This window comes from Jaculus jaculus, chromosome 7 (assembly GCF_020740685.1).
Source record: "Jaculus jaculus isolate mJacJac1 chromosome 7, mJacJac1.mat.Y.cur, whole genome shotgun sequence".
In the NCBI taxonomy this organism is placed as follows: Eukaryota; Metazoa; Chordata; class Mammalia; order Rodentia; family Dipodidae; genus Jaculus; species Jaculus jaculus.
In genome coordinates this window covers 30,227,823-30,246,464 of record NC_059108.1, presented here as the reverse complement: position 1 = coordinate 30,246,464, position 18,642 = coordinate 30,227,823, and the positions used below count along the sequence as shown (strand labels likewise).

The window sequence follows — 18,642 nt, the reverse complement described above, 5'->3', positions numbered from 1 at the left end:
CTTAGCTATTATGAATTGAGTAACTCTGAACTGAGTCATGGAGCTTTTAGGGTAAATGCCCACTAAGGGAATAACTGGGTCTGTTGGTAACTCTATAGTCAACCTTTTTAGGAGTCTCCATATTGCTTTCCATAATCATTGTACCATCTCATATTCCTACCAACAGCAAACAAGGGTCCCTATTTCTCCACATCCTCACCAGCATTTGTTATCAATAGATTGTTTAATGTTTGCTATCCTTACTGGTGTAAGGTGGAATCTCATAGTTTTTATAATTTGCATTTCCCTGATGATTAGGGATATTGAACATTTTCTTAAGAGTGTGTTTGCCATTCCTCTGAGAACTCTCTGTACAGTTCTCTGCCCTGTTTTGTGAGTGGCTTGTTTGGCTTTTTATTGTTTAGGTTTTTGAGTTCTTTGCAGATTCTAGAAATTAAGCCTCTGTCAGTTTATAGTCAGCAAAATTTTTCTCCCATTCTATGGATAATCTATTGGCTCTGCTTATTGTGTGTTTGTCAGTGGAAAAAAAAAAAGACAACTTTTCAGCTTCATGAGATCCTAATGGTTGAGTGATTGTTTAATTTCCTGAGATACTAGGGTTTCAGGAAGTCTATTCCCACTCCTATGTCATGGAAAGTTCCTCCTATTTTTTTCTTCCAGTAGCAGCAGAGTATCCAGTCTTATATTAAAGTCTTTGATCCATTTGGACTTAATTTTTGTGCATGGTGAGATGTGTGGATTGAGTTTCATTTTCCTGCATATGGTTATCCACTTTGTCCAGCACCATTTGTTGAAGAAGCTATCTTTTTTCTAGCCTACATTGTTAGGACCTTTGTCAAATATCAAGTAGCTATAGTTACTTGACCCAAAGTCCTGGTCCTCAATTCTGTTCCATTGGTCTATAATCCTGTTTTTATGCCAGTACCATGCTGTTTTTATTACTATGGCTTTGTAATATAGCTTTAGATCAGGTATGGTGATGCCTCCAGAAGTGATTCTTTTGCTGAGGTTATGCTTGGATACCTGAGGCCTTCTGCCATTCCATATGAATTTTGAGATCATTTTTTTCTCTCTGTGAAGAAAAATGTTGGGATTTTTATTGGTATTGCATTAGATCTGTATATTGCATTTGGTAAGAGTGCCAGTTTCACAATGTTAATTCTGCCTATCCAGGAACATGGGAGTTCTTTCCATTTTCTCAAGTCCTCCTCAATTTCTTTCTTGAGTGTTTTTCTATTTTCATTGTATAGGTTTTTCACATCCTTGGTTAATGTTATTCCAAGGTATTTATTTTTTGTTGCTATTGAAAATGGGACAATGTCACTTATTTCTTTCTTTGTATCTTTATCTTTTGCATATAGAAAGGCTACTAATTTTTGTGCATTACTTTTGTATTCTGCTACTTTGCTGAAGGAGTTAATCACCTTTAAGAAGTTTGAGATGGAGGTTTTTGGGTCACTTATGTATAGAATCATGTCATCTGCCAATAGGGCTAACTTGACTTCTTCTTTTCCAATTTATATCCCTTTTATTTATTTCTCCTGTCTTATTGCTTGAGCTAGGACTTCCAGTACTAAGAGCAGAGTGAGTGGACACCCCTGTTTTGTTCCTGATCTCAATGGAAATTCCTTCAATCTCTCCCATTAAATATTATTTGGGCTTTAGGAACTTTATATATATCCTTTATGATGTTGAGATATAAACCAACCATACCAGTTCTCTCCAATGTTTTGATCATGAAGTGATATATTTTGTTAAAAGCCTTTTCTGCATCTATAGAAATGACCATGTGGTTTTTGTGTTTAGGTTATTTATGTGGTGAATTACATTGACAGATTTCCATATGTTGAACCACCCTTGTGTTCCTGGGATAAACTACTTGATCAAGGTAGATAATGCTTTGGATATGTTGTTGAATTCTGTTTCTGAGGATTTTGTTCAGGATCTTTGCATCTAAGTTCATTAGGGAAATAGCCTATAGTTTTCTTTTCTTGTGGCATCTCCACCTAGTTTTTGTATTAGGGAAATACTAGCTTCATAGAAGGAGTTGGGGAGCTTTCCCTGTTCTCCAATTGTGTGTCACAGTTTGAGAAAAATTGAATTCAGTTCTTCCATGAAGGTTTGATACAATTCAGCTGAGAAGCCATCTGGTCCTGGATTCTTCATTTTAGGAAAGTTGTTGATTACCTTTTCAATCACAATGGATGTGATAGGTTTGTTTAGGAGATTGTCCTGCTCTGAGTTTAGCTTTGGTAGGTGGTATGTGTCCAGAAAATCATCCATTTCCTCCATATTCTCCAGTTTTGTGAAGTAAAGATTTTTGAAATAAGTCCTGATGATTCTTTCAATTTCACTATATTTGTTGTAATCTCTCTTTTTTCATTTCAATTTTGTTAAGTTGAAGCTTTTTTTTTTCTTGATCAAATTGGCCAGGGGTTTTTCAATCTTGTTTATTTTTTCAAAGAGCAGGTCTTTGTTGAATCAATTTTCTTAATTGTTGTCTTAGTTTCCAATTCATTAATTTCTGCTCTGATCCTAATTGTTTCTTTTTGTCTGGAGTTCTTTGGGTTGGAGTCTTCTTGTTTTATGATGCCTTTAGGTGGATGGTAAGATTACTGATTTGGAATTTCTCTGTCTTTGTTATGAAGGCATTTAGTGCTATGAATTTTCCCCTGAGGATCGCCTTCACTGTAACCCATAAGTTTTAGTATGTTGTGTTCTCATTGTCATTCATTCCCAGAAAATTTGTGATTTCATTTTTTATTTCATCCACTACCCATTTATTGTTTAAAAGTGTGTTGTTCAGTTTCTAGGAGCTGGTGGGATTCCTGGTGCATCTTTTGTTCTTAATTTCTAGCAATACAACATTGTGATCTGATATTATGCAGGAAATTATGTCGATTTTCCTAAATATAGAGAGGTAGGCTTTATGACACAGTATATGATCTATTTAAAGAAGATTCCATGAGCTACTGAGAAGAATGTATAGTCTATGGATTTGGGGTAGAATGTTCTATAGATAACCATTAGGTAAAATTGATCTATGGTTTTGTTGAGCTCTCTTTCTTACCTGTTAATTTTCTGTTTGGATGATTAATCTAGTGCTGAGAGTGGAGTATTGAAGTCCCCAAGTATTATGGTGTTGTTTCTGTCTTGTTGTCAAGTAGGCTTTGTTTTATGAATTGTGGTGCATGTGTGTTTGGTGCATAAAGATTGACAATTATGATATGCTCTTGTTGGATCATTCCCTTGATAAGCAAGAAGTGTATCTTTAATTAGTTTTGGTTTGAGGTCTATTTTATCCAATATTAGTATAGCTACACCTGCTTGTTTCTTATTTCTCTTTGCTTGGAATATCATTTTCTACCCTTTCACCCTAAGGAGGTGTCTGTCTTTAATGGTGAAGTGGGTTTCCTTTTTATTTTATTTTTATTTTATTTTATTTTTTGATTTTTTGAGGTAGGGTCTCACTCTGGTCCAGGCTGACCTGGAATTAACTCTGTCATCTCAGGGTGGCCTTGAACTCATGGCAATCCTCCTACCTCTGCCTCCTGAGTGCTGGGATTAAAGGCATGCACCACCACGCCTGGCTTGTAGTGGGTTTCTTGAAGACAATAGATTGAGGGTCTAATTTTCTGATCCACCCTGTTAGCTTATGTCTCTTGATGGATGAAATAAGGCCATTAATATTTAGGGTAATAATTGTGAGGTTTGATTTAATCCCTGCCATATTGTGGGAATGGATTTTGTAGTTTTTTGTGCCTTCTCTGAGTTTGGTTATTGTGATCTACTTCTTGTAGGCACTTGAGGTTAGTTATTTTATTTTTCTGTGTGGAGAATTCCCTGAAGTACTCTCTTAAGGTTTGGCTTTGTGTTCATATAGTTGTAAAGCTGAGTTTTATTGTGGAAAATTTTTCTTTCACCATCTATTATGGAGGATACTTTTCCTGGGTAGTGTAGTTTGGGTTGGAAGCCATAAGTGCTTAAACTTTACAGTGTTCCATTCCAGGCCCTTCTTGTTTTCAGGGTTTCCATTGATAACTGTGAAATAATTCTGATGGTGTTACCTTTATATGTAATGTGTTTCTCCCTAGCTGCTTTTAGGACTTTCTCTTTGGTATTGATGTTTAGAGTTTTGGAGAATTTCTCCTTTGGTCCAGTCTGTTTGAAGTTCTTCTAGCTTCTTGTAACTTGATGGGACTTTGTTTTGAGATAGTGGGATAGTTTTCTTTGATAATATTGTTGAATAAGTTCTCCATCACTTTGGTCTGAATTTCTTCCCCTTCTGGTATTCCCATGATCCAAATGTTGGGATACTTAAGGGTATTCCACAATTCACTCATATCCTACTCACAAAATTTTTGAACTTACTGAAACCTTTGGACTCATGAACTGCTTCTTCTGTTTTGTCTTCCAGTTATGAGTTTCTGTCCTGCATATGGCTGACTCTATTCTTGAGAGCTTCTATAGAATTTTGGGTTTGTTCAATTTGGTCAGTATTTTCTACTGCTTTTTTATGTATAGTTTCCATCTCTGTTTAGTTTCCTTTTCACAACATTTTCTCATTTTCTCAATGCTTCTTGGAATTCATCCTTGTATTTCTTTATGTCTTCACTGAGCTTAGCCAGCTGGTTACTGAGGTCTCCCCCCCCCCCTCCTTCAGATCATTTAACTCTCTTTGGAACCCTTCCTTGTTCTTTTCTATTATGTCTAATCTAACAACAACAGCATTCATACAATTATTGGCCCTTTGTTGATTTTCTGCTAGTTCTACTATTTGCTTGGCCAGGGTTGCATAGCTTGTATATTCATTTTGGGGTTCTGATCCTATTGTCTCTTCTGTGTTTTGATTATTGACATCCATTGTGGGACTGGGCAATCTTGTTGGATTACTTGCATTTGATTCTTCATGTTATTCCCTTTGTACTGTGGCCTGTTCATCACAGTGTAGGAGTCTTATATAATTTAGGAGAAAGCTGTAGTATACCCTTGAAGTGTCTTCAGTGATTATTCCCTTTTATGTTTGCCTCGACTAGTCTTCTGATGGCAATGGGGCCTGCCTTTCCTTCCCTTTGAGGTGAGGCATGGTTAGGCAGATTCCATCTTGACTGGAAGTTGGAAAAGGTTCCTTATAAGAAATGAAAATATAAAGCTAGAAAATGCAATGTCTGAAATAAAAAATCATTGTACGTGTGTGTCATTCATGAGAATGTTCCTTGCATTCTTCTTCTTCCAGATGGTGTGGCTGATTGCTGGCCCCCAGGAGGCACTTTGTGCTCCGTCCTAGCATTTGCCTATAGACTGCGTGGACTAAGAGATTCGCTTTATACAGAGAATTACATTTTATCAATGCTAAAGGAGAAAGCCTTATTAATCTGGAATGTTTTTTAAAAATATTTTGTTTATTAAAATATTTTATTTATTTATTTGAGAGAGAGAGAGAGAAAGAATGGGCATGTCAGGGCCTCTAGCCACTGTAAATGAATTCCAAATGGATGTGCCACCTTTTACATCTAGCTTATTTTGGTACTGGAAAATCAAATCAGACCTGGATCCTTAGGCTTTGCAGGCAAGTGCCTTAACTGCTAAGCCATATCTCCACCCCTAGAATTCTTCTTCTTTCTTTCTCCATCTTTCTTTCTTTCTTTCTTTCTTTCTTTCTTTCTTTCTTTCTTTCTTCCTTCCTTCCTTCCTTCCTTCCTTCCCTTTTGAAAGACAGAAACAGAGTACCAAGGTCTCTTGCTGCTGCAAATAAACCAAATGTATAAGGTGCTTTGTGTATCTCGCTTATCAAACCCAGGCTGTCAGGCTTTGCAAGCAAGCTTCTTTAACCGATGAACCATCTCAGAATTCTATGTTCAGTGAAAATATCCTCAAAACTGAGGACAGTACACTGAGGATGTGGTTCAATGGGTAGAGTGCCTGCCTATCATGCAAGAAATCCTGTGTTAGATCACCAGCGCCAAACTGGGCATTGTTGTACACAACTGTAATCCCAGCACTTGAGAGGTAGAGACAAGAGAATCAGGAGTTCAGTCAGAAATTCCCAGCTACCTAAGGAGTTTAAGGCTAGCCTGGGGCTACATGAGAACCTCTCTCAAAGAAAAAAGAAAACTGAGAGTAAACTAGAAATTAAAGCAGAATCAGAACTGTGCTGCAAAAAGCACTGAAGACAACTTTCAGGCTAAAAAAAAATTACATCACATGGAAATTTGGGTTGTCAGAAGGGAATGAACAACAACAGAAGATGTAAATATATGTGCAAGAATGAAGGGTATAATTTTATATTATTTTTATTATTTTATGTTGTATATTATAAAATTAAAGCAAAATAGTAACCTTATACTCCAGGATTTTCCTTGTACATAAATATAAAATATGTAATAAAAGTAGCCCAAAGGACCAGGCGTGGTGACACATGCCCAATCCTAGCACTTGGGAAGCTGAGGTAGGAGGGTCTGTGTGGGTTTGTGGCCAACCTGGGGCTACAGAGTAAGTTCTAGGTCAGCCTGGGCTACAGTGAGACCCTACCTCCAAAACAAACAAACAAACAAATAAAACAAACCTCCAACCATGTAAAACTTATATTGATGTAAATGGAGCATCTTCAGGTATATACTCTCTAGAAAGTACATACTTAAGTACAAGGAAAGGTGAATAGAAAAGAGAAAGAAAAAGATGTATGATGAAAATAGTAAATACAGAGGCTGGAGAGATGACTTAGTGGTTAAGGCATTTGCTTCTGAAGCCTAAGAACTCACGTTTGAATCTCCAGGTCTCATGTAAGCCAGACACAGCAATGCAGGCATGCAATGTCATACATGCACACAAGGGGGCACATGTCTCTCTCCCTCCCCCCTCAAAATAAATGAAATAAAAAATAGTAAATATAGACATCTGGTATAGTTATTTTAATGTGTGCCTACAGTAGGCTTTAGGAAAAGGAGAGTAATAGAAGTTTTATGGGGAGGACACATTGAATGTAGTGTGCATGGCTAAAACTAGAGCTTAAAAACACATGAAAGAAAACCCACCAGAATTAAAGAGCAGCCTAGATAAAATACATAATCATAGAAGTTTTATTTTCTTGTTTTTTCTTTTTTTGTTTTTTCAAGATAGCTTCTCGCTCTAGCCCAGGCAGACCTGGAATTTACTATGGAGTCTCAGGGTGGCCTCGAACTCATGGCAATCATTTTACCTCTGCCTCCCTAGTGTTGGGATTAAAAGCATGTGCCACCATGCCTCACAATCATAGAAGTTTTAAAACCCTCTCAATAAAGACTGGAGAAGACCTAGACAAGATCTGAAAGAATGTAAATTATATCAACCTCATTATCAACCCTTTGAATTATTGACAATTACAAAGAACAATACCCCAAAGTAAGAATATATTACCTTTTCAAGTAAACTGTGCTGGGGGGACATTCATCACAATAGGCTATGTGTTTAATGAAAAAAAGTCTCAAATTCAAAAGGTTTATCTTACAGAATATGTTCTCTGTCTACGATGAAATTAAATTAGAAATCAACAGCAATATTATGCCTAGAAAACTTTTAAAGTATTTGGTAATCAAACAGTGAACTTTAAATTACCATGAGTTAAAGATGAAATCACAAGGACAAAGATGAAAGTGATTATGAAAATCCAACACATGAAAATGTATAAGATAAACCTACAGCAATGTTTAGAGGGAAATCGGAGCTTTAACTCTTAGCAATCAAGACAGGAACAAAGAAAAGTATCTAAATTTTTATCTTAAGAAGTCAAGGAAAGGGACTGGGGAGACAGCTTAGTAGGTAGAACACTTGCTGTTCAAGCATGAGAGCCCGAGAGGGCCTGGGTTTCCCCAGCCCCTCTGTAGAGAGCTGGGTGTGGACACACACATCTGCGGTGGGGAGCAGAGACGAGAATCACTGGGGCTCACTGGCCACCCAGTCTGATTGCAAACAGCAGTTCTGGAAAACATGCAGGGTAAGTAGCAGAGGAGGACATCTGGCATTCTTCCCTGGCATCCTTGGGCATGCCTATAGGGCATACCTTTTCACACACATATTACTACCCCTACTATTGTACACACACGGGACCACACATACCAAAAAACAGAAGGAAGAGCAAATTAAATATGGCATTGCAGAAGGAGGAAATGATAAAGTAAAAAATTAAATAAACTCTATAACAAATTATCTGGAACTGATAAATCTCTAGCAAGACTGATTAAGATAAAAGGAGGAAGAAGAAAGGATGAGATATTAGAGATCCTATATACATTCAAAAACCAAAAAGATAATATTACAATGTTGGCATCTATGAATAAGGTAGTATTATAAGATTAACACCTATGTCAATATAATTGATGAAATTCACTTTGATAAAATATATAACTTATTTTTAATAAGTGGGTGGGTCTTGGTATTTTATAATCTAGCCTCCTTACTGGATTACTAGCTCACTCAGTCTTGCTGCCTCCACATAGCTGACTGGACAAGAGGTGATACCCTGCTGTCTGTTCTTGCCATGCTCCCTCCCCCCATGATAAAACTTCCCCTCGAGACTGTAAGCTGAAATGATCCCTTTCCTTCCCTAAGCTGCTTCAGATCAGCTGTTTTGTCCCAGCAATAGGAAGGTAACAGCTATACTCCTTGTCTCATTCCTTTACTCCACCCTAAATACCACCATCCAGCCACCTTCCCTAGAGATACTTTTATAAAAATCATTTCCTTGTCCACACACCTCACGTCCAGTCTTGACATCTACAGTCCCTGTCATTTACCAAAACTCTCCAATAGAGTACATTTCACCCCTCTGCCTCCAATCTGTACCCTGTCTGTCCATGACCTGAAGAACCCTGGCCCTCAGATGTGAGATTATATCTAGAATTACCTGTTTGAAAGACACAATTCATATAAGTTACAAATATTTGGGGGCTGGAGAAATGGCATAGCACTTAAGGCATTTGCCTGCAAAGCCAAAGGACCTTGGTTCTATTCCCTAGGACCCATGTAAGCCAGATGCACTAGGGGGCACATGCATCTGGAGTTCATTTGCAGTAGCTGGAGGTCCTGGCATGCCCATTCTCTCTCTCCCTCTCTCTGCCTCTTTCTCTCTCTCCCTCAAATAAATAAATAAAAATTAAGTTAAAACTATTTTAACAACATGAATGCAGCTAATTCCATCCTATCTGTAGACAAACCAGAATGGTCTTAAAAACGTGCATAGGTAAAGCAGCTCACTCTTTAATGAGTATTTTGACAAGGCACAACAGGAAGGACATCATGTGGTCATGTTTAAAATGTTATTAGACCAGCCATGAGAAGTTGTTGAAGAATTCTGAACCAGAGAACAGAGCAATCGGATCTTATAGTTCTAAATCATTGTGGGGGAGTGCCAAGGATGGAGAAAGGCAGAGGAGGACTGGAGTCATGGAGGCCAATAAGAAGGCTTTTACAACATTCCAGAAGAAAAGGTAAGATGTGGGCAAGGGTAGTGGAGGGTGATGTAGAGGAAGGTGGAGGTTTATTTGGGTGCTGTCAGGACAAACCCTGATGTTTAATTAGGTGTGAGATAATGGATGTATAATTCAGGTTGTCTTGAGCAGCTGGGTGCATGATGACTTCTCAGATGGAAATGAAGGCAGTAAGAGGACAGAGAGTGATGATGAATTTGGACTTGGTAGCACTGAAAGTAACCTGTAACACATTCAGGCTGGGCTGTAAGGATGGGAAATAAATTTCGCAGGTAACAGTGAATAAATGGTGACAATTTCTCAGGTGGCATGAGAAGTTCAAGGGAAATGATATAGAGCAATGAAAGAATGGATTGCTAATGACAAAGAACTAAGGAGACTGGGAACGAAATACTTAGTAACTTGGGTTGTTGCCTTAGCAATGTAACTAAGTAAAATGCCCTATAAATCCAAGGTTCCTAGAACAATGAGCTATCTTCTCACTTGAGTAATTATCTCCATGTTAATAGTATCATTCCTTAGGCCTTTTATGACTTTCAGTTATATCAAATGCTTTTGGAAGTAAGATAACATAAATTATGAGGAAAAGTGTCAATTTCTAGACTCTGATAGTTTTTATCCCTTTGGTTCTAAATTTTTGAGCAGACTTTTGCTGACTCCCTGTTACAATGAATTTTCATTTTAAAAATTTTAATGTCTCCATGTAGTTTATATGTAATGGGTTTTCAAATAATCGTGATTAAAACAAACAAATGCAGACAACATTATGTAAAAAATTTCTTTGTTTTGCAACTTTTCCAATGTTTCCATTCTGGAGTTTTGTAAATCAAATAGTCAGCAAAATTTCTTTTCTCAGTATGATTTATGATGCCTGATTTAGCTGTACTTGCATGACTTTAGGGTGTGTTATTTTCTTTATATGGAGTTTTTAGATATGACTAGTGGTTGGTCTATTGGTCTAAAATCTCACAATTATATGTAATAGTAATATATTTCTTCTAAAGAAAGAACTCAGGGCCTAGATCCATAGTGAAATAGGCCTGGGCTACTACTTACTGACTTGTTAAGAGTACCAAGTGTTATATGATAATCTTGAAAATAAATCATCTCAAGGCTGGAGGGATAGATAGACATCTTAGCAGTTAAAGGTGCTTTCTTGCAAAGCCTGATAACCCAGGGTTAGATACCCCAATACTTATGTAAATCCAGATGCACAAAGAGGTGCAAGTGTCCAGAGTTCGTTTGCAGTGGCAAGAGGCCCTGGAGAACCCATTTATCTCTCCCATTGCAAATAAATAACATGTATTTTTAACAGAAACTAAGTCATCTCTGTGGTAGACACTGCATAACAGGAAATGTCACTGCACAAACATTCTTGAAGGCTCACATGGACTAATGTGCCTGACTGTTCACTCCACTTCAAAGGAGAAATGGCCCCATTGCATTGATGCGCTGGTTCCATGAATACTCATTAGAGTCATGGGTGAAGAGGAGAGGCAGGTGTGGAGGTTATGCCTGAGCTCAGCAACACTGACTTACACCCACCAAGCATGACCTTGCTATATCCACTGCTGAGTGCCCAGTATGTCAGCAGCAAGGTCCACACTGCATCCTCAATATGGCACCATTCCCCAGAGTGACCAAGTATCATCTGGTGGCAGGTGGGTTGCATTGGACCACTTCCATCCCAGGAGCAGCTGTGTTGTTACCTAACACTTACTCAGGGGACAGAGTTTCCTCCCCAGAAGGTCAAAGTTACCATCCACATATTTATAAAATTCCTTATCAAACATCATGGTATTCCATACAACATGGAATCTAGCCTAGGAATTCACTTCATAGAAAATAACTCATGACAATGACCTTCTGCAGTAGAATTCAGTGTCTTACCATTTCCCACCTTCCAGAAGCAGCTGGGTTAGTAAAAGGAGGAATATAACATTTAGAAGCAGTATCTTGAATATCTGGAGCAAGATCCTCCAAGAGGCTCTATATGCTCTGAATAATTATCCAACACATGAATGTTTCTCCCATAGCCACAGCTCCTGGGACCAGAAATCAAGGGGGAAAAATGGAAACGGTGACCCATGAGCAAAGTTAGCTCTTTGTTCTCATAACCTTATGCTCTGTTGGCCTAGAGGCCCTAGTTCCAGGGGGAGGATTCTTCCACTGGAGTTGTAACAATGATTCCACCGGGCTCCACATAGCTCTGAAGCAACAGGCAAAGTAATTGAGTCACTGCGCTTCCTGAGAAGACAGTCAAAGGGAGAGTGGACTACTTCTGTGAGAAAGGAAGAGCATGTCTGGGATAAGAGGGGGACCCTTGAGGACATCTCTGCGTTTCTATACCCTATGACTAAGGATCAATGAAAACCTGCAACAACTCATGTAAGGTACAACTATGAATGGCCCAGATCCTTCAGGAATGACGATTTGGATTTCCCTGCCAGGTAACTCCCATCAACTGAGGTGCCTGTCTAGAGAAAAGGGAACACAGAATGGGAAGAAGGAAGTTGTAATTATCAGTTGTAACAGGTCACAGTTTCAAAAATTAAGACGGCTTTTGTCATGAGCATATTCATTATTTTTATGAATATGATTATGCATATATTAAACAAATACGTTTCATTTATTCCTCCTCATCTCCTTTTAATGAGACATAATAAATATTGAAGTTAAATTTAGTATTTAAGTATTTAGTAATTTTAGTATTTAATTTTGTTAACTTTTAAAAATTATTTTATTTATTTGAAAGAGAGAGAGAGAGAAAATGAGTGTACCCGGGCCTTTAGCCACTGCAATCTCCAGATGCATGTGCCACCTTGTGCATTTGTCTTATGTGGGTACTGGGGAATCAAACCTGGATCCTTAGGCTTTTCAGGCAAGTGCCTTAGCCACTAAGCCATCTCTCCAACCCTTAAATATTTTTCACTTATCATATTACCTAAGTTACAGGTTATCACAGAGAAGAATGAACACCACCAAGGACTCTTTCTCTCTCCCCTCTCTTTCTACTTGCCTCTATCTCTCTCTGACATAAATAAAAAATATTAAATATATATGCATACATAATTCTGGATGTTTCTATAAGGCTGTTTCCATTACTATTACAAAACAGCTATGAAATCAATTTAAAAGGGAGTGAAGACAGTTTATTTTAGCTCATAATTTCAGAGATTTCAGCTCATGGTCACATGGCTCTGTGAAGTACAGTGCATCATGGCTTGTGATGGAGAAGGCTGATTTGCCTCATGTAAACTGGGAAGCAAAGAGAGAAACAAGAGGAAGCCTGCCTCCCAATATTACCCTCAAGTGTATTCCCCTACAAGGATATAGCTTGCTCCCATTAGGCTCTACCTCCCAAAGATTCTACTACCTCCTGTAGCACTATAGGCTGGTGACAAAGCCATCAACACAGGGCTTTGGGGGGGGGGCATTCAAGATATAAACTTATAGCAGTATGTTTAGAAGAGATTAACATCTAAATTAGTAATGTTCTCAGGAGATTACTCTTCCTAATATTAGTGGCCCTCCTCTATCCATTGAAAGCCTAGATAGAAGAAAATAAAGGACTGAGCTGCCCTAATGAAGAGGAAGTTCTTCATAATACTGCTTTCAAATCACAGCTTCAAATGTGAATCTTCAGCTGGATCTCCAGCCGGCTAATCTACCCTGAAGATTTTGCACTGACGCCCATCATCATCATGTTTACCAAGTCCTTAAATTAAAATGCTATGACTTTGCTTCTGTATCTGTATGTGTGTACATCATTATCTATATCATCATCATCATGTATTTCTACATATGCACTTTCTGATATAGATCCATAGATAGGTAACGATGATACATACATACAGAGACAGACCGACAGGTGTGTGTGTGTGTGTGTGTGTGTGTGTGTGTGTGTGTATTCTCTGTTTTTCTGGAGAACACTGAGCAATATTCCTCTAAACTCTCATCTGAAGACTGTAATCTGATTTTATTTATTTGTTGTTTTTTTTTAGTTTTTGGACTGATTTATTTTTTCTAGAGAGTTATAACTTACTCTTACTGATTCTAATACAAAAGAATATTGTATTAGCACCATAGTATTCAGTTTTAATTTGTTTTTAACATATATATATATATATAATATATGGGGTCATGAAGGCCTTAGTAAGTCCCCGTGGAGTAGCAGCAGGGGGACCATGCTTCGGGGTATTTCTACCCACTCTGTGGCTCTAACAGTCTTTCTATCCACTTTTTCACAATATTCTTTGAGCCATACCAGGCCTGTTGGCAGTCTGTGGAAGGTAACCCAATTCATGGCCTAGGATTCACGAGACAGAGCCCGTGGTTTTAAGGTTAAACCTTTCCCACATTCTGTCAGGACTTTCTTGTCTCCCCCTTTATTGTGGTTATATCCTACAGAATGCTAGTCAGAATAAGGGTTTCAGTGGAACAAATTCATATCATCTTAACTTTTTTTAAACATATTTTTAATTAAGCTGAAATTTTGTATGGACACATCATGTGTTGGTACTTTCCCTCCTCCCTGCCCACACTCCACTGAGGGCCCCCCTTAGTGGTGTTGCTGGTATTCACCATGGAATTGTGGGTTATCAGTTGTGAGAGCAGCAGTTAGTCATTGTGGGGGTGGGAAATACCTCTGGATATTCCCGCTCCCCTTGTGACTCTTGCATTCTTTCTGCCCCTTCTTCTGCAAAAATTCCCAGACCCTTGTGGGTGTGTTTTAATTCTACTTTAGTGTCAAGCTCTCAGAAGCTTCTGGATTTCTACTCTGGTACATTTGTGAGCATCCTTAGTGTCTGTCGCCATCATCTGGGACCAGGATGCCAGGCTTGGCGTGGAAGCAGCACTCTTGCTCATCTTGCCAATTCCTTTGTGTTGCCACATGAGCCCTGGCTGCTGTGCTAGGGGTGGTTCACCTGCTGACATGGAGTCAGCTATCCTTGTCCTGTTGATAGATTTTGATTGTCCTCAGTTCTCGTTGCTTTTGGAAAAAGAAAATCAGATTCTCCAATGGAGAGTGAGATCAGGATAGGTTAAAGGGCATAAGCATTGTTGATTTGGAGAGATTTTGATGGTTGTAGCCTCATTTTTGGCAAAGACTAGTGGAAGCTTCTCAGTGGAGTCCATAATCTTGGTCTCCATAGGATTCTGACTTGGTTCTCAGCTCCAGCTATGGTTTCCTTCCCACTGAGCAGATCTCTTAGCCAATCAGAAAACAACTGGTTACCTGCATAGGATAAGTGCCACTATTGCACAGGTTTTTATATGTTGTCAGGATGGGTGCTCACACATAGCAGGGTCCCCTGCTTGCTCACAGAATCGATGGTCATTTTCACCCAGCATCTCATGTCATGATTTTTTTTTTAATTATTTATTTATTTATTTGAGAGCAACAGACACAGAGAGAAAGACAGATAGAGGGAAAGAGAGAGAATGGGCGTGCCAGGGCTTCCAGCCTCTGCAAACGAACTCCAGACATGTGCGCCCCCTTGTGCATCTGGCTAACGTGGGACCTGGGGAACTGAGCCTTGAACCGGGGTCCTTAGGCTTCACAGGCAAGCGCTTAACTGCTAAGCCATCTCTCCAGCCCTCATGTCGTGATTTTCAACCCAAGCAAACAATCTGTGAGCTGTCTTCCTTCCAGATTCAGCCAGATTTCTCAATTTTCTGCATTAGCAGTATGTGTTGTCTTCAGTAATAGGCTTTACCTTTCCCCTCAGGTAGGTAATCAAGTGCTTTGATAGAAAACTTTCTTGTTTTGGGAACCTCATAAGTCTCTCTGGTCAACAGCTCAATGTGGGTTGTAACTAATTTCTGGTACTGGAATTTACCAGCCAGGGCCAAATAAGGCCCTGGATATCCAAAAATGTCCTCATCAAAAGAAACACCTATTGAGGTATCACCATACCCAATCTAAAGCTATACTACATAGCCATAGTAACACAAACGCCACGGAACTGGCATAAAAACAGACATATAGACCAATGGAAAAGAATTGAAGACCCAGCCCTCAGTTCAAATAAATATAGCTACTTGATTTTTGACAAAGAAGCCAACAATGTACACTACAGAAAATACACCATTTTCAACAAAAAAAAAATTGTGCTGGACAAATTGGATAACCACATGTAGAAAGATAAAACTAGACCCATTCCTCTTACCATGCACAAAAATCAACTACAAATGAATTAAAGACCTGAAATTCTCAAACTGCTGAATTAAAAATAGGGACAACTCTCCACAATATAGAAGTGTGGAAAGACTTCCTGAACATGACCCCAGTAGCCCAGGAAATTAAATATTCATTCAGCCGTGAGAGCTCATGAAACTGAGAAGCTTTTGTACAAACAAACATACCATAAACAGAGTCAATAGACTACCCAGAAAATGGGAGAAAATCTTTGCCAGCTACCCAAATGACAGAGGCCTAATATCCAGAATTTACAAAGAACTCCAAAAGCTAAGTAACAAAAAACTCAAACAATCCACTCAAAAAAATGGGGCAGAGAACTAAACTGGGAATTCTCAAAGGAAGAAAAATTAATGGCTAATACTCACCTAAGAAAGTGTTCACCATTCTTAAGCATTAGGAAAATGCAAATTAAAACAACTATGAGATTCCACCTTAATCCCGAAAGGATAGCAATCATTAACAAATCAAATGAGCCAGGCATGGTGGTGCACGCCTTTAATCCCAGCACTCAGGAGGCAGAGGTAGGAGGGTCACCATGAGTTAGAGGCCACCCTGAGACTACATAGTGAATTCCAGGTCAGCCTGGACTAAAAATCAAATGACAATAAATGTTGGTGAAAATATGGGGAAAGAAGAACCCTCACTCACTACTTGTAGGTGTGCAAACTTGTACAACCACTATAGAAATCAATATGCAGATTCCAGAAAAAGATGAAAATAGAGCTACTAAGTGACCCAGCCATTCCTCTACTGGGTATATACCTAGAGTGTCCACTCTTCATGATAGAGATATTTGCTCAACCTTGTTTAGAGCTATTCAATTCATGATTGCTATGAACTGGAATCGACCCAAATGCCCATCATTTGATGACTGGATAATGAAGATATGGTACATATACGCAATGGAATTCTACTCAGCAGTAACAAAAAATTATACAATGACATTTGTAGGAAAATGGGCAGACTTGGAACAGATCATACCAAGTGAACTCACACAACCACTAAAGGCAAAAGCTGCATGTTGTCCCTCATTTGTGGGTCCTACACTGGAATGGCTTGTATTGGTATCATACCTGACATGCAACTCAAGGACCAGATAAGGGGGATGGAAGGGTTTGTGGGGAGGGGAATGGCAGGGTGGGGGAATATACACAAAACCAAATCCAAAATGAATTGGTACCATAGAAACCTTCCTCCTGGATAACAGACTAAAAGATACAACCCTTAATAGGAGCATGAATGGATTGTCTGGCAAGATGGGCCCTGGAGAAAGTGGAATGAAGCCTAACCCTACAATATTTTTCTTAACTTTTGTGTATTTCCCTTCCTTCCCTCCCTATCCCCTATCCTCCAAACCACTCTCACCCCCAATATTCTGCCCTAACCTGTCAGGTAACTCCTCCTTTCCTCTCCCCATATTTCTTTCTTCTCCTCGTACCACTAATTTTATGCCCATGTTCCTGGTGCTTACTATCATTTGCACTCATCTCTAACTGATCTCAGTTAGGAATCTCATGTGGCGTCTGTCTTTCTGTGCTTGCATGGCCTCACTTACAATGATTCTGTTCCAACTCTATCCATTTTCCTGCAAACTTTGTTATTTCATTTTTCCTTACCACTGAGTAGAATTACATTGTGTAGTATATGTATCACATCTTCATTATCCATTCATCACTTGATGGGCATCTGGGCTGATTCCAGTTGCTAGTAATTGTTCATAGAGCAGCCACAAACATGGCTGAGCAAATACCTCTGTAGTAAAGAGTGCAGTATTTAGCGCACATTCCCTGGAGTAGTATAGCTGGATTAAATGGTAGATTTATTTTCATCTTTTTCAGGAGTCCCCATATCGATTTCCATAGTGGTTTCATAAGTTTGCACTCCCATCAGCAGTGGGTAAGGAGGGTTCCTCTTTCCCCACAGACTCGCCATCCACTCCCTCTTCTTCAATAGTGTAAAATAATTTGAGAAGTGATTTTAGTTCTTTAATGAAGGTTTGGTAGAACTCAGCATTGAATCCACCTACGGCTGGACAAACATATCGGGAGTTTGACAATTACTTTTCAATTTCACTGGAAGTAATAGGTCTGTTTAGAAAATCCATCTGTTCTGGGTTAAGTTTTAGAAGTTGGTATGAGTTAAGGAATTCAGCCATTTCTACCAGGTTTTCCAATTTTGTGAACTATATGTTTTTGAAATATAAGCTGATGATTCTTCCACTTTCATTGGTATCAGTTGTGACATCTCCATTTTCATTTGTAATTTTGTTGACTTGAGTCTTCTCTTTTTTTCTTTTGAACAATCTGGCCAGAGATTTACCAATTTTGTTCTTGTTTTTTTTTTTTTTCAAAAAAACAGTTCTTTGTTGCATAATGTTTTTTTTTTTTAAATTTTGTTCATTTTTATTTATTTATTTGAGAGTGACAGAGAGAGAGAGAGAGGCAGAGAGAGAGAATGGGCACACCAGGGCCTCCAGCCACTGCAAACGAACTCCAGATGCGTGTGCCCCCTTGTGCATCTGGCTAACGTGGGTCCTGGGGAGTTGAGCCTCGAACTGGGGTCCTTAGGCCTCACAGGCAAGCGTTTAACCACTAAGCCATCTCTCCAGCCCGCATAATATTTTTAAATTGTTTTATTTCCAATTCATTAATTGCTGCTTTGAACTTGATAATTTCTTTCTATCTACTACTTTTGGGCTTGGATTGTTCTTTTATTTCCAGTGACTTCAAATGGATATTTAAGTTACTTATTTGATATCTTTCTATTTCTGGAATGTAAGTATTTAGTGCTAGAACCTTCTGTCTTAGAACTGCTTCATTATGCCTCATAAGTTTTAGTATGTTGTGTTTTGGTCACCATTCAACTCAATAAATTATGGATTTCCTTTCTGATTTCTTCAACAATAAATTTGTTGTTTAATAGTGAATTGTTCAGTCTCAAGGAGTTGGTGTGTTTTTTGTTGTTTCTGTTGTT

The 18,642-nt window shown here is 38.7% G+C and overlaps 1 pseudogene; it reads right to left on the bottom strand.

Annotated features, from left to right (window-relative positions):
• Nucleotides 1-18,642, bottom strand: part of LOC101610878 — a 37,836-nt pseudogene that overhangs the window by 18,341 nt on the left and 853 nt on the right.